Raw genomic sequence first — 13,018 nt, forward strand, 5'->3', positions numbered from 1 at the left:
AGCTGATCCCTCTGTGGCACAGGATGTATCTATGCACCAGTATAACTAGGACCATGAACATGGCAGGTACTCCAACACACTGTAGTGTATGACACTGTAGTGACTCACTGTAGTGTTCAATCTTATGCAGTTCCTGATCATTGTTCTTTACAATAGCTAGAAGTAATGGCGTTTACTGACAGCGGGAATCAAATTAATACCAAGATAGTGTGATCAGCTGACCCACTTAAGCTAAATCTATACTCGGGTGTCAAAGCCCTCGCCATGCGTGCATGTAGCTCCCCCAAAATGTGATGCACCGTCGGGTTGACGCAGCTGACGTTAACAGCGCAAGTATACTGTAATGTAGATGGGGAGATGACGGGAACGTTATAGGGTCTCCCCCAAGCCTTCCCCTGGAGACCCTAACCCATAACCAGGGAGAGGGTATTTTCCCCTTGGAGGACCAGCTCCATGATGCAGCCCCACGGTGTAGCTTGACCTTTGCCTGACCCCAACAGGTGCACAGTGCTTGTTTAACGGTCCGCCCGTGGGCGTACATCATTTTTCGAACAAGCGTACCGTGCTCGTTAACATCCGACTCCACCAACTGACAAACCATCTCCTATATACATTCTGTATGTCACCTTTACAGAGCAGGTTTCTCACTTCTTATGCCTCTCATAAGACAGGATGCCTTGCATACTGACCCACTGGTGCCTTCAAAGAGAAATGCCTAGCTGGATTTGATGGAAAGGAGGTGTTCCTCATGTCAGCCTCTAAGGTTTGATCAACTTTGCAGGTGAATATCCGGCAGTGTGTAAAGGATGGGGGTGGTTTCCTTTCCTCTGGTTTTGAGTTTCCTGCCTGTGTTCATTACATTTCAGGCTCCTATTATACATTTCATACCGCTCTCATATTGAATTGACTGTAGCTGGTGCAAGTTACATCTAAAAGGATTATGGTAATTTTCTCCCTTTCTCTATCACCTGACAGTGAAAATGACTTTATGACAGTGACACTCATTCAATGACAGTGGGAGATGACACGAATCCAGCTCCAATTCTCAGTGTACTCCGATATTAGAAATGGCCCCCGAGCATCACACTCTAACATTAGAAAACGACACGCAGCACAACATGGACCATGCGCTACATGCCAAGTCAAACTAAATGGACCGAGTCCAAATATTTTTTTTGTAACACTGGTGCAGCTGCCAAAGCCCAAGATTGTTGTCACATGAATACTAATAATGCCAGCTTCACGGGGGGCGGGGGGGAACACACACCACCTGCTGTCAATGCCAAGCCGTCAGGTTCACCTAGCGTTAAGCCTGATTGCATTGCATTTTCAACTTATATGAAGAAAATATTGAAGAAAAAAAACAAGACCATGTATTGCAGCGATAGAGAGAAAGTTTATTTTCTTCCATCTCAGGACGAGAGCTAACTGTGCTTGTGCTGTGAAGGCCTCTGCTGTATGTTCGTACCACCCTGAAGCAGTGAGGACACAGAAGACACAGAGAGAACAGATACTCGCAGACAGCGTCTTCTCCTGTCAGCCATCTGGCTATCAAGACAGAACGAGCTGTGAGTGGGGCAGAGAGGCGTCCTGCATGAAAACTAGATCTGTACACACACACACACACACACACACACACACACACACACACACACACACACACACACACACACACACACACACACAACACAGGGTTTTTAAATGGAAGAGCGGCTTGTCACTAAGCTTCCTTCATGCACAGAGAAAAGAAAATAGTCACAACACATTCCAAATGATGATAATGTTGCAGTGAAAGAATGAGAGTGTACGGATGGGATAATCAGTGGATAATCATGGGCAACGTTAATACTGTAGCTTTCCATTGCAATCTAGATTCCAAATTTAGTTATCAGATTTTTTGGGTGTTGATATTTATTCTAGGATGTCCATATCCAATAATACCAATATGACTGACAGCAATGTTGAAAAGTCACACACTGCTTAGAGTCACAATAAAAGATGCCACATCTGTTTTTATACCTAACGTATGCTTCTCCCGTTTGTTTCTAACGCATGTCGGTTACACTATAACAATAGCCATGTGCCTTTGAGATTTGACTGAATTGATGTCTCCCCAAATATCATTCCTGCTTCTCGTTAACGCTGGGTTAGCCAAGCCATGGATGTAGTTTTATTACAATTGTCTTCTGCCTCTGCATCTGATTTGCTACCCATGTGGTTGAAATCAGAATTGAAAAGCTGTGACTCTATATAGATTTTTGCTCTTCACACTGATCTGAAAACATCAGACATGTCCTCCTGTGTCACCTGTGAGGCAAATAATGAGAATTGGGCGAGTTTAAGCTGCGGTGCGAACAGAGCTGAAGTGTATCATTGGGGCAAGAAGGCAGGCTGCTGGCTGATCACATGGCCTTCTGTGCTCTGTACATTGATCTTTGCATGGTTAAATGGGCCACTTATTTTTACAGTCTGAGCAGGTGCACCTGTGTTCTGCTGCTTCAACATCAGCCGCTGATCAGTCATGTGGTCTGTCTGGGAGCGTTACTGGGGCAGCCCGACTCAGACCCAGCCCCGCAGGTGTATACACACAGACTTATACACAAAGGAAAGGAGGGGAAATTGAGATTCATTTTCCCGCTGGTTTCTCAAAGTAAGTATAAGTATACATGCTTGTTCATGATAACAAAGCTAGTCAGTGCGACACTTTCCTCTTTCTCCGTTTAATATTTTGTATGTGGCAATCATCTGGGTATATGAAACATTGACATTAAAAACTCATCTAGAAGAACTCTTGAGGGAAGTAAAAATGAGTTGAGCCATATTTTATGCCTTGACAGTAGAGTAACCCAGTGGTTCTCAAACTTTTTCCACATCATAACAAACAGACACAAATTAGACGGACCCCCATTTGTTATGATTTTTGCTATATAGGATATTTGATTACAGAAAGTGTGGGATAACCATGACCAAAATAGTCATACATTCTGTCATTGTCTTACTTATGGCTGGAATTACAGTAGGCCTATATATAGTCAAAATAAAATATTGCCTTTTATTATGTTGCTGGGGAGCCCCTGGAACGCCTTCAAGGACCCCTGGGGGTAACCGGATCCCACTTTGAGAACCACTGGAGTAAGCAATAAACCATTAGAAAGAGGAATTTTTAGCCATGTTAATCAATAATAATGTGTAGCAGTCACCACACAGTTTGGCTTTTTGGCTTTTTGCTAGAAATAGAATAATGTGTCAACATTTTCATTTGATTTCTTAAGCGGTGCAGCCGCTTCCATCCGTTATGGCATGGGCCGTCTGTCTCTCCTGTGGGCCCCATCCCCAAGCATTGATTGGTGTCCAGAGCGATGATGTCATTGTCGAGTGGTGTCCAGTGGTGACTGATGATGTCATATTAGTAACTGAGCATGCAAATGCCCCCTACTGATGATGTCATACCCACTGATGATGTCATGCCCTACAATCATGACATCGTCAGTGAGTAACTTCTCCCAATTTCCCCACAAGCACTTGTTTCCATTATATTATACATTTATATTTTACCAAGGGTACATTTTTATTCCAATAATATGTTACCCCTTCCTTCATGGGATAAGATCCACAGTCTTATTTGGAGAGGCAAGAGTCCTCGCCTAAAACTGTCAAGACTGCAGAGCGCGGCAGGAGGACTTAATTGCCCCCATTTTTTAGTCTGTTGCTGTCCTCAATTTCAAGATGTATTTTCGGTCATATGTGTTGTGCCCATTATCAATCTGGTTAGACCCCAATACATCAGTTTCACACACTGTAAGCTACTGACTCTCCGTTTAAGTGGAACACCCACAGTCCCATTTATCATCATTTTGCTCTTCTTACCAGAGGAATCCCTTTTTAATTTCCCCAATGGAGCAATACAGTAAATATTCTGTCTGATATCTGTAAATAGCAGGCTCTCAGAACATTTAATGACTTGCAAATATAATTTGCTTTAACCTTGCTTTTATTTTTTCCTATACCTGCAACTCAGATCTTCTATGTGTACTTATGGGGTACCCTGCGGGCATTCTTTATACACATATGTCATATTGGATGTGGGTGTATACAGATAAGTGGTTTAGTCTCTATAAGCTCTATATAGCCTACCTTGTTACTGACCTCTTGCGGTCCTCTCGCTGTTTCTCGGGTGTTATGTGGGAAAGAGATCTTGACCATCACGGTGGTGAGGTCGGTTGGTTTAGTGTCTGACTGCACATCTAAAAACCCTAATCACAAACTTGTCTATATAGGCTCTCTCTACCTACCGATCTCATGAAACTCATACCCTCTCCAATGTGTCATCTCTGTAGGCCTACTCTTGCTCTCGTGGGCTCATTTATGCATATTGGGAGTGCTCTGGGTTGGCCTCGTTCTGGAAAGTAGGATCCATCCTCACTCCCTATCAGATTTATTGGGTGTGTGGATATATGCTGTTGTCCCAGGTTCCTGCTTTTGAACAATATCTCATCTCTGGATCTGTGGGTCTTTTATTTGCAGGTCTTACACCAGCAACAAAAATATAGTAAGCGTGAATTCGCAACAGCTGTGACCACATAATTATGCAAATTTACAAAATGCAGGATGGCAGGGGCAGCCCACCCTACTCTGCCTCTGCCACCCTGCATTTCAAAATTTACCACCACCCCCTTTTAGCCAATTGCCATGAACACACACACACACACACACACACACACACACACACAGACAGACACACACACACACACACACACACACACACACACACACACACACACACACACACACACACACACGACCTCCATCCAAAATTTCAGACCTCTGCCGCAGTGTTCCTGCATTTTTAAAGCACACACAAAAAGGTCAGAATAAGGTCTATCAGGCAAATAAGATAAGAGTGAGATTAGCAGTTTGGATTTAGTGTTGACCAGGTTCCAGGCTCTTGTGTTTTTATGTCTGTCCTGCCAAAATATCATATAAGAATGATCTTGAAGACATATATCTGATAAGAAGATACCTTTAGAATTATTGGTGTTGGTCATGTACGGGAAAAGGATTGAAAACTGTGAGACGTGTTGCAGGGCCATCAGCTGCACTTCACAGGCAGGCCCAGATGGCATCAAGAGGCTGGGCAAACTGACTTAAAAACACATCCATCAGTAAAATATGCACTGATCTGACCTACAGTAAATGTATTCTTTGTGGTAGGTGGGATAGAGAGGGTAAAGAGGTTCAGGCCATCTCAGTGAAATCTCCACATACATTAGTTTCAGGATTGATTACAAAGTCTGATATTGCTTATTATATGTTCTTAAGGACTTATGAACTATCTTACTTTCCTGATGTCTATTTATTGCTGAACATATGTTGTATGATGTATGATGACTTAAGCACAAATGAAGTTCCCTCACGGGAAAAGCAGAGTGCTTTGAACTTGATGTAAAAATATGGTGACTGTTACCAAATGCAGGACTGGTGTACATTTTAAATGTAGATGTTTCAACTGTCACAGCCAATGCAGAAAAGTTCACTGGTACATAAATATCCATGATGGGTAACATTGAGAACCAGCTTGTTTCCCTTTAGAAGTGTCAGCTCACATGACTGCAGTTTCCCATGCAGGAGGCACAAGGAAGAGAAGTTGAGTAGTGGGTTTTAATGAGGTGCTATGTTCCTGTTAAAGAAATGTGAGCAGGAAGAGAACTGCATCGGGACATTAAGATCTGTGATTTATTATCGACAAAGAAATCAGATCTGAGGCTCCCCATGGCAGCAGATGACTGAGGCAGGTGGAAAAGAATGGATTTATTTCAATAGGATCAAATCAGACAGATTGTTAAAATAAGTTAAAGTGTGCATATTTCTCACAGAAAGTCCTTACAATGTCTGATGATTTATACGATTTATACCTCAAGACACAAGTTCAAAGTCATCCCAGGGATATCTGAGGCAAGCTGTGACACATCTCAGGGTTATGTGAGCTATGTCAATGTCATTGTCAAGTTCAGAAAAGACTGTATACAAAAACCATATGAGTTCAAGCTAGTTCAATGGTCAATTGAGTCAGAATAAAGAAAACCTACTGTAGAAAGCTTTCAAAACGCATTGCAAAATGCCTGAATGGGACAGAATGGCAACCAGGGAGATCAGGCTTTGCAGCCTCCTGCATCCCCTCAGCCTCTTCCTCTCTATAGCGTAGGTAGGCTACAGCTCTGCTGAAATGTGTTATCACCTCCTGCAGGCTTATCCAAATATGATGCTCCACTAATAATAAGGTGTTTAATAATAGTGTTTCGCTTAATTCGGAGAGAGTGCATGTGTCTTTTCCTGTTCCAGCTTTTTCATTTGCTGCTGCACTCTTGAGGGCCAGGGTCCATACAGTACGTCAAACACTTTCACAGCATGCAGCAAAGGGATATACATCATTTCCACATGCTCAGTCAGGCTGCCATGTGTTACATAAACACATTAATAACACCTGGGCCAAACCTCCACAACAGAAGAGTATTATCGCCCCCAAGGGCTCAATCACTATCATTCATGTACGTAAAGTTACATGTTGTCACTATTCTCTAGTTCCATCACAAAATAGTAAGTTCTGTTACTCCACATAACTGGTCAAGGTCAGACTGTAGAGCTGCAGGACAGAGCTTCTCTCTCATAGCCAACCAAGCTTTCCATTTGTTTTCATGTTCAACCCAAGGACCCAGGTGGTTGTAACATTTCAGTCTGTAGTGCAGAACCAGAGCCTGACTGGTTCTGTCTTGTACCCCTCACCACCTCACTCTGCGTACCCCTGACCTCACTCTGCGTACCCCCAGAGGGACGAGTGCCTTCAACATTCAATTAGAGTGGTGGGAGGGCATGTGTTTTTTAGCAAACCCATTATTTCTTTCAAACGATGGCAACTTTGATGCCTCTCATTTAAAGTTAAAGTTAAAGCTAAAACGTGAACAATTAATAATATTCCTGCAGAAAAAGTGCAATGTAATGTATCTTATGGAAATGCTTGCCAATTGTTTGTTTGTTTACAGTTAGTTCAATAATGTAAATAGAAATGATTTATACCATCATACAAAATACTCACAAACCATGACCAATATATTTTGTGTGTTGATAATAGAAGATCATATTGAAAATTATGGTCATGAAATTGTCAATTCTTGCATTTACTGTATTTTAATGCACTTTTTCCTCAAATTAAACATGTAAGCTTATATAATGGCATATATGTTTGCTGCTGAGCTTGCAACAGTTGCAAGAGAAGAAAATGCGTCATATGTTTACATCAGTTCCAGAGTGCTACCATGGTTGGGTGAGTGTTATGCTACATCTAGTGGTGAAATATGTTAATAACAGTTTAGTTTTAAAAACGTTGCAATAGACTGTAACTGTAATGAAAGCATGGTGTGGCTGTGAGTTAGAAATCACTGTGCTATGTGTGTTTAATTGTATTAATAATTTAAAATAAAATGCTATATATAAAAGAGAAATGTTCAGAGTGCCCCCCCTCACAGCTCCACTTTAACTGCTTAGAAAGATGCAGCTACAAGTCCTGCCCTGGCATCACACTCTGCATCTGAGAAATAAAACATAAAATCCTGAGGAAGTTTAAGTTTTCACATAAGAAGTGTTTTACTCACAAACTGAAATTCCAGTCTGTAATACACATTAACTTACAATATGACAACCATCACTATAACTAAAATGTTGACTACTTTTGTATACTACTACTAAAGTATTATTCTAAGTTATGATTCATATTTATGTAAAAATGTCAATGTGTTAACTCCCTCTAGTGGTTAATTTGTCGCTTTTGGATGACTCACTCTCTCACACGCACAAATGCACACACACACACACACCTACACACACCTACACACACACACACACACACACACACACACACACACACACACACACACACACACACACACACACACACACACACACACACACACACACACACACACACACACACACACACACACACACACACACACACACACACACACACACACACACACACTTTCACCAGAGATAGATATCTCTGTCACTGAACTGTTGATTCTTCATAATAGCAGGGAAGTGGGCTTTGTGCAGTGACTTCAACTCTTTCCTAATTGCAGGATTTGGTTCAAAAGCTCTTTTCCAAACACACTGACACTGCACACTGACAACAAACAATAACAAAACAACGTTCACTCGTGAAAAATGAAGTGAAAAAAACGTACACTGCACTATTATAATCACCAGTAAAAATCATAAAAGAGTTATGCATACTGGACAAAATATGTCTTAACTGAACATGGTTTTAATCTGATGCGTTCATCCATCCATTCAGGAAATTGCAGTCTCGTCTTCATCAAATCAGAAAGACTCAAACAACTGAATTCTTTCTTGCAGAGACAGGCCCTCTGTTAAACTCTGGAAGGCAAACAAAACATGAGTTATGAGGGAGGATGCAGAAAAGAGAGAAAAGGGTTCACAATCTGTATTTAATGTTTGACAGAAACATATTGGTATTTGAGTGTGTTTACATGCACACTAATAAACAGATCATTATGGGATTTCTGGAGTGACCAGATTATTCAAGTGGTCATGTAAATAGCATAGTCCAATATCCTTTATCAGATTAGGACTGTTATAAACACACCTAGCTTTTTGCCGAATCATCAGTTTTTTTCAGTGCATGGCCCAATCTCAATGTCCACTTATGGACTTTGAGGTGAGCTCCTGCTACAGTACTTACTAAAGTGCTCCTGCTACTTACTAAAGTACATGGAAACGCATAAATCAGGTTATTGCCAGTTACCTGATTATTAGGTATTGGATTATTGTGTGCATGTAAATGCACTCACTTGGACCATATCATAACGTTGAATAAAGCCCTTTTTGATAGGGCCAATAATTTATTCTAAAATGTAGAAAACTTTCCTCTTGATGTAGGGTCAAACTTTACCTTTGATCTCACTACTCTGCTCTGAGGGGTGAGGGAGGTTCTTCTATCTGTTTTCTTCATAAAAACAGCATCGCTTTTGTTTGTCACAGTGTCTTCTGGGAAAACAAGAGGGAGGGAGGGAGGGAGGGAGGGAGGGAGGGAAGGAAGGACAAGGACAAGAGCAGTGTGAAACTGGGTGAAGTTATGCTCATTTAGTCAGCCATGTTCTGCTAAAGGACATCAGGCATTAGACTGCATCATCATGAATGTAGAGCAGTGCTTCTCAACGTGGAGTCCGGGGACCAGCAGGGGTCCCTGAGGGTGTTCCAGGGGTCCCCAGCAAACTGGATTGTTACACTTCAGTATTATTTAATGTACAAGAAACAGGTTAGCAGCACAATTAGAGAATGTAGAAGAATGGCTGTTTTCTTGTTACATTATTTATGATGATTATTATTTTTAACTTTTATTTATTCAGGGGAGTCTCACTGTGAGAGCACTGCTCTCTTTTCCAGGGGTGCCCTGTTTAAATTCACATGCACACATTCACACCTAGAAGCTGACCAGTGCAACCACACAGTCTGATCTGCTGACCACTGAGCAGCTCCACTGGAGCGGTGGGGGTTAAGGGCCTTGTTCAACGGCATCTCAGTGGTGGTAATGAGGGAGGGGCCAGTTGACAGTCATGGAGTTCTGGACAAAATAAAAATATCCTCAGATTTGGGTCAGAGAGACAAAATCTCATGAAATGTGCTCTGTCTCTAATGTGAGCTAAATTGGGGGTTCTTAATAAGAAAAAGCTTGAGAATCACTGATATAGAGGATCAAAATGATGCAGCACCATTCACTAACCAGCTCATCCAAATGTTACAGGGTTGAATGTGTGAGTATGTATATGGCAATGGCATTATGTTATCAGCTCTCAGCATCCCAGAACCACAATCACCCTATTTGCTAGTTATGATACAGGGGGGTTTGGAACATGCTTCCACAAAAACACGCTAAATACCAAAGACATGACAAAGAGGTTTCCGTGTGGAATTTTTTTAAGTTAACATCTCTTAATGTATGTAAGTCCATGAAGACGTGTCTTGTCTCACCATGCTGGTGTCCTGCAGTAGGACGGTCCCGGCTGTGGTCCTCAGGAGACCAAGTGACGTAATTGAAATCCTCACAGAGTTTAGCGGCGTCATGTTGGGGTTCATCCTGACTGTCGGCATGGAGCGCTTTGAGCTTGTTCTGGGCATGTATTTTGTCCTGTGATACACACACATGCACGCACGCACAGTCGCACACACACACACATGCGCACGCACAGACACACACACACACACACACACAGACAGACAGACAGACACACACACACAGACACACACACACACACACACACACACACACACACACACACCCCCACACACACACACACACACACACACACACACACGTCCAGTGCTTGGTTAACTAACCCATTTTGGGGAAACGCATCATTCTGTAGAGTACACAATTACAGTAGGTCACTGTCCTGTTCACATTCACACCTGGAAGCTGACCAGTACAACCAGTCTGATCTGCTGGCCACTGAGCAGCTCCACTGGGGCAATTGAGGTTAAGGGCTTTGCTCAAGGGCACCTCAGTGGTGGTAATGAGGGAGGGGCACACGCTACCCAACCAGATTTATCCTAGATTTATCCAGATTTATTTTATTCAACCTCAGTGGAGTAGCGTCAAGTTGTATCAGTCACAGATTGGATTTCGTTCTCTGGATTCTAGTTTAATGGAGAGAGTTGTTATTTTTTGTTATAAGAGGTTATTGGACTGTCTTAGGCCACAGCGATAACATATTTGAATTCTTGACTTGAAATGTGTCCGTACGCATTTCCTCTATTTTAATGCCCTTTACAGCTTACATGGTAGGTTCAGCGTTATATGGCATCACTGATTGCTATGCTTCTGTTATTATGTTATTATTACTACGGTACTGTTATTGTTGTGATCAGCTAGATTTAGCTATACATATTCTCTGTAAAGCCCTCTGAGAAAGGCTTGTGAATTAGGGCTATACAAATCAACTTGACTTGACTTGACTCTACACTTGTGCATGGTGTGTGAGAACAGATCACCTTCTTTGAAGAACAATCTCTCAGCTTTAACCTCGGTCCCTCTCCCTCTCTCTCTCTCTCCCTCTCTCTCTCTCTCTCTCTCTCTCTCTCTGAGGGCTTTAGAGATATTTCAGTACCATACGAGCCGTTTTCAGCTCCTCCTTGAGAGAAAGGGCCTCCTGTCTCAGAAACTGCATTTCTGCATCCTTGACCTGCAGAATCACCTGTAACATAATAATAACAGTATAGGTGAATCGGTTCTCAGTGAGTCCAGAACCTGAGTAACGTTCCTTAACTGTAGAGTTCAGACAAATGCTATGTTTCTTCCAATAATTAGGCTAGTACATGTGTTATGGTAATGTGGGAATACCCTAAATATACAATACAATACAATACAATACAATACAATATAGATAGTGAACAGTGAACACTATGCTCCAATAATGGGTGGCATTACTCTATTTGGAAAGATGATTTACTATGGACTTTTTAAATGCATTAATCAGTTAAGGAGACAGGAGAGTGGATGATATGATTGTAAAGGGTCAAATGAAACCCACTATATTTTGAGATCGTAGCAGCAGGCACTCAAATGCTCTGAGCCCATTCTTACAGTGAAGCTTGATTTTCAGACACGTACCTCCATCTCATAGAGGTCCTTTACTTGAGGAGTCACATTGGACTGCTTCCCATTTAGTGAGGAACGCAGTTTGGAAATCTCCTCTGTCATTTCCTTCCAAGATACGAGGAGGCATGGAGAGATGGAGAGATGGGGACATGGTAATTATATAGAGAATACCCCCAGCAATACTGTACCTCCACAGAATTGAGGGATTGTTGAGTACCTGCTTGCTTTTGAGCTCCTGGTTGTCGCTCTGGTACTGTAAGGAGGTTTGTCTCTCAGCTTGCAGCTCCTGGCTCATCTGAGAGTTTTCCAGGCATTTCTCAGTGTGCCGAACCGACAAAACCTCCAGCTCCCGATGTAACATCTGGATCTCTCTCCTGCAGCAGCAAAACAGATGCACGGATGATGTTGTACTGTAGAGTGCGAAGCATTATTAACCAACCTCGGGCAAAAAGTGCTTCAAATGTAGTTTTTAGGTCAAATGCTTTAGGTTTCATTCCTGTGTTTCATTGTTGTTACACCATTGCCCTCCTTGTTGAGTTTTTTCATTGTTTCTGCAATACAGTTCAAGATGAAGGAAAATGCAATCATATTACACCATCAAATTGCATGCCCCCCCCCCATTCTAGATATATAAAGATGATTTTTGATGAAATTATTTTTGATTAAAGTCACTGATGAAGGATCTGTGCTGAAACGCATCCGTTGATGTTGGGTCTGACCCAATGGTATTAAACTGAAAAAGGACATTTTGAGTGCTGGCTTTTGCTTTCTGTTCCATGTACCCTTTGGCCGTGCACCAGTCTTTTCTTTGAGTTGTGCGCACACGTTGATTTCTCTATGACTAAAGGATAATAACATGTGGACGAACAATAAATATGCCTCATTCAATTATCCATCAATACCTTAACTGTAAAATATATTTGGGAAAAGACCAGCAGTCACTCACTCATATTCGGTGTGCAGTTGTGTGATGTCATGACTCTCCCTGAGGTGCTGGGACCGCTGGATTCTCTCCAGCTCCTCTTTATGGACCTTCCTCATTGCTACAATCACTGTTAACAGGCCAGAGAGAGAGGACAGATTTAACAAATTGTCTCAATGTTTACCATTCTCCTCCCAAAGATGCAATATTGCTGTCAAGATCACGGTGTTGTTGCTGTTGTTGTTTCTCCACTTCTCAAATCATTACTGGCAGATAGTTTCATCTCATTTTTGGATTTTAATGTGACATTCATGCAGTTTAAGGTAAAATAAGCAACTAACTAACTAAAGTGAGTCTGGTTCTAGTTTGTATAGGATGTCCGTACCATTTCATCCAGAACCTAATGTTTCGATTTCAAGGAAGTT

Source organism: Poromitra crassiceps (genome assembly GCF_964638095.1).
Source record: "Poromitra crassiceps genome assembly, chromosome: 13".
Lineage (NCBI taxonomy): Eukaryota > Metazoa > Chordata > Actinopteri > Beryciformes > Melamphaidae > Poromitra > Poromitra crassiceps.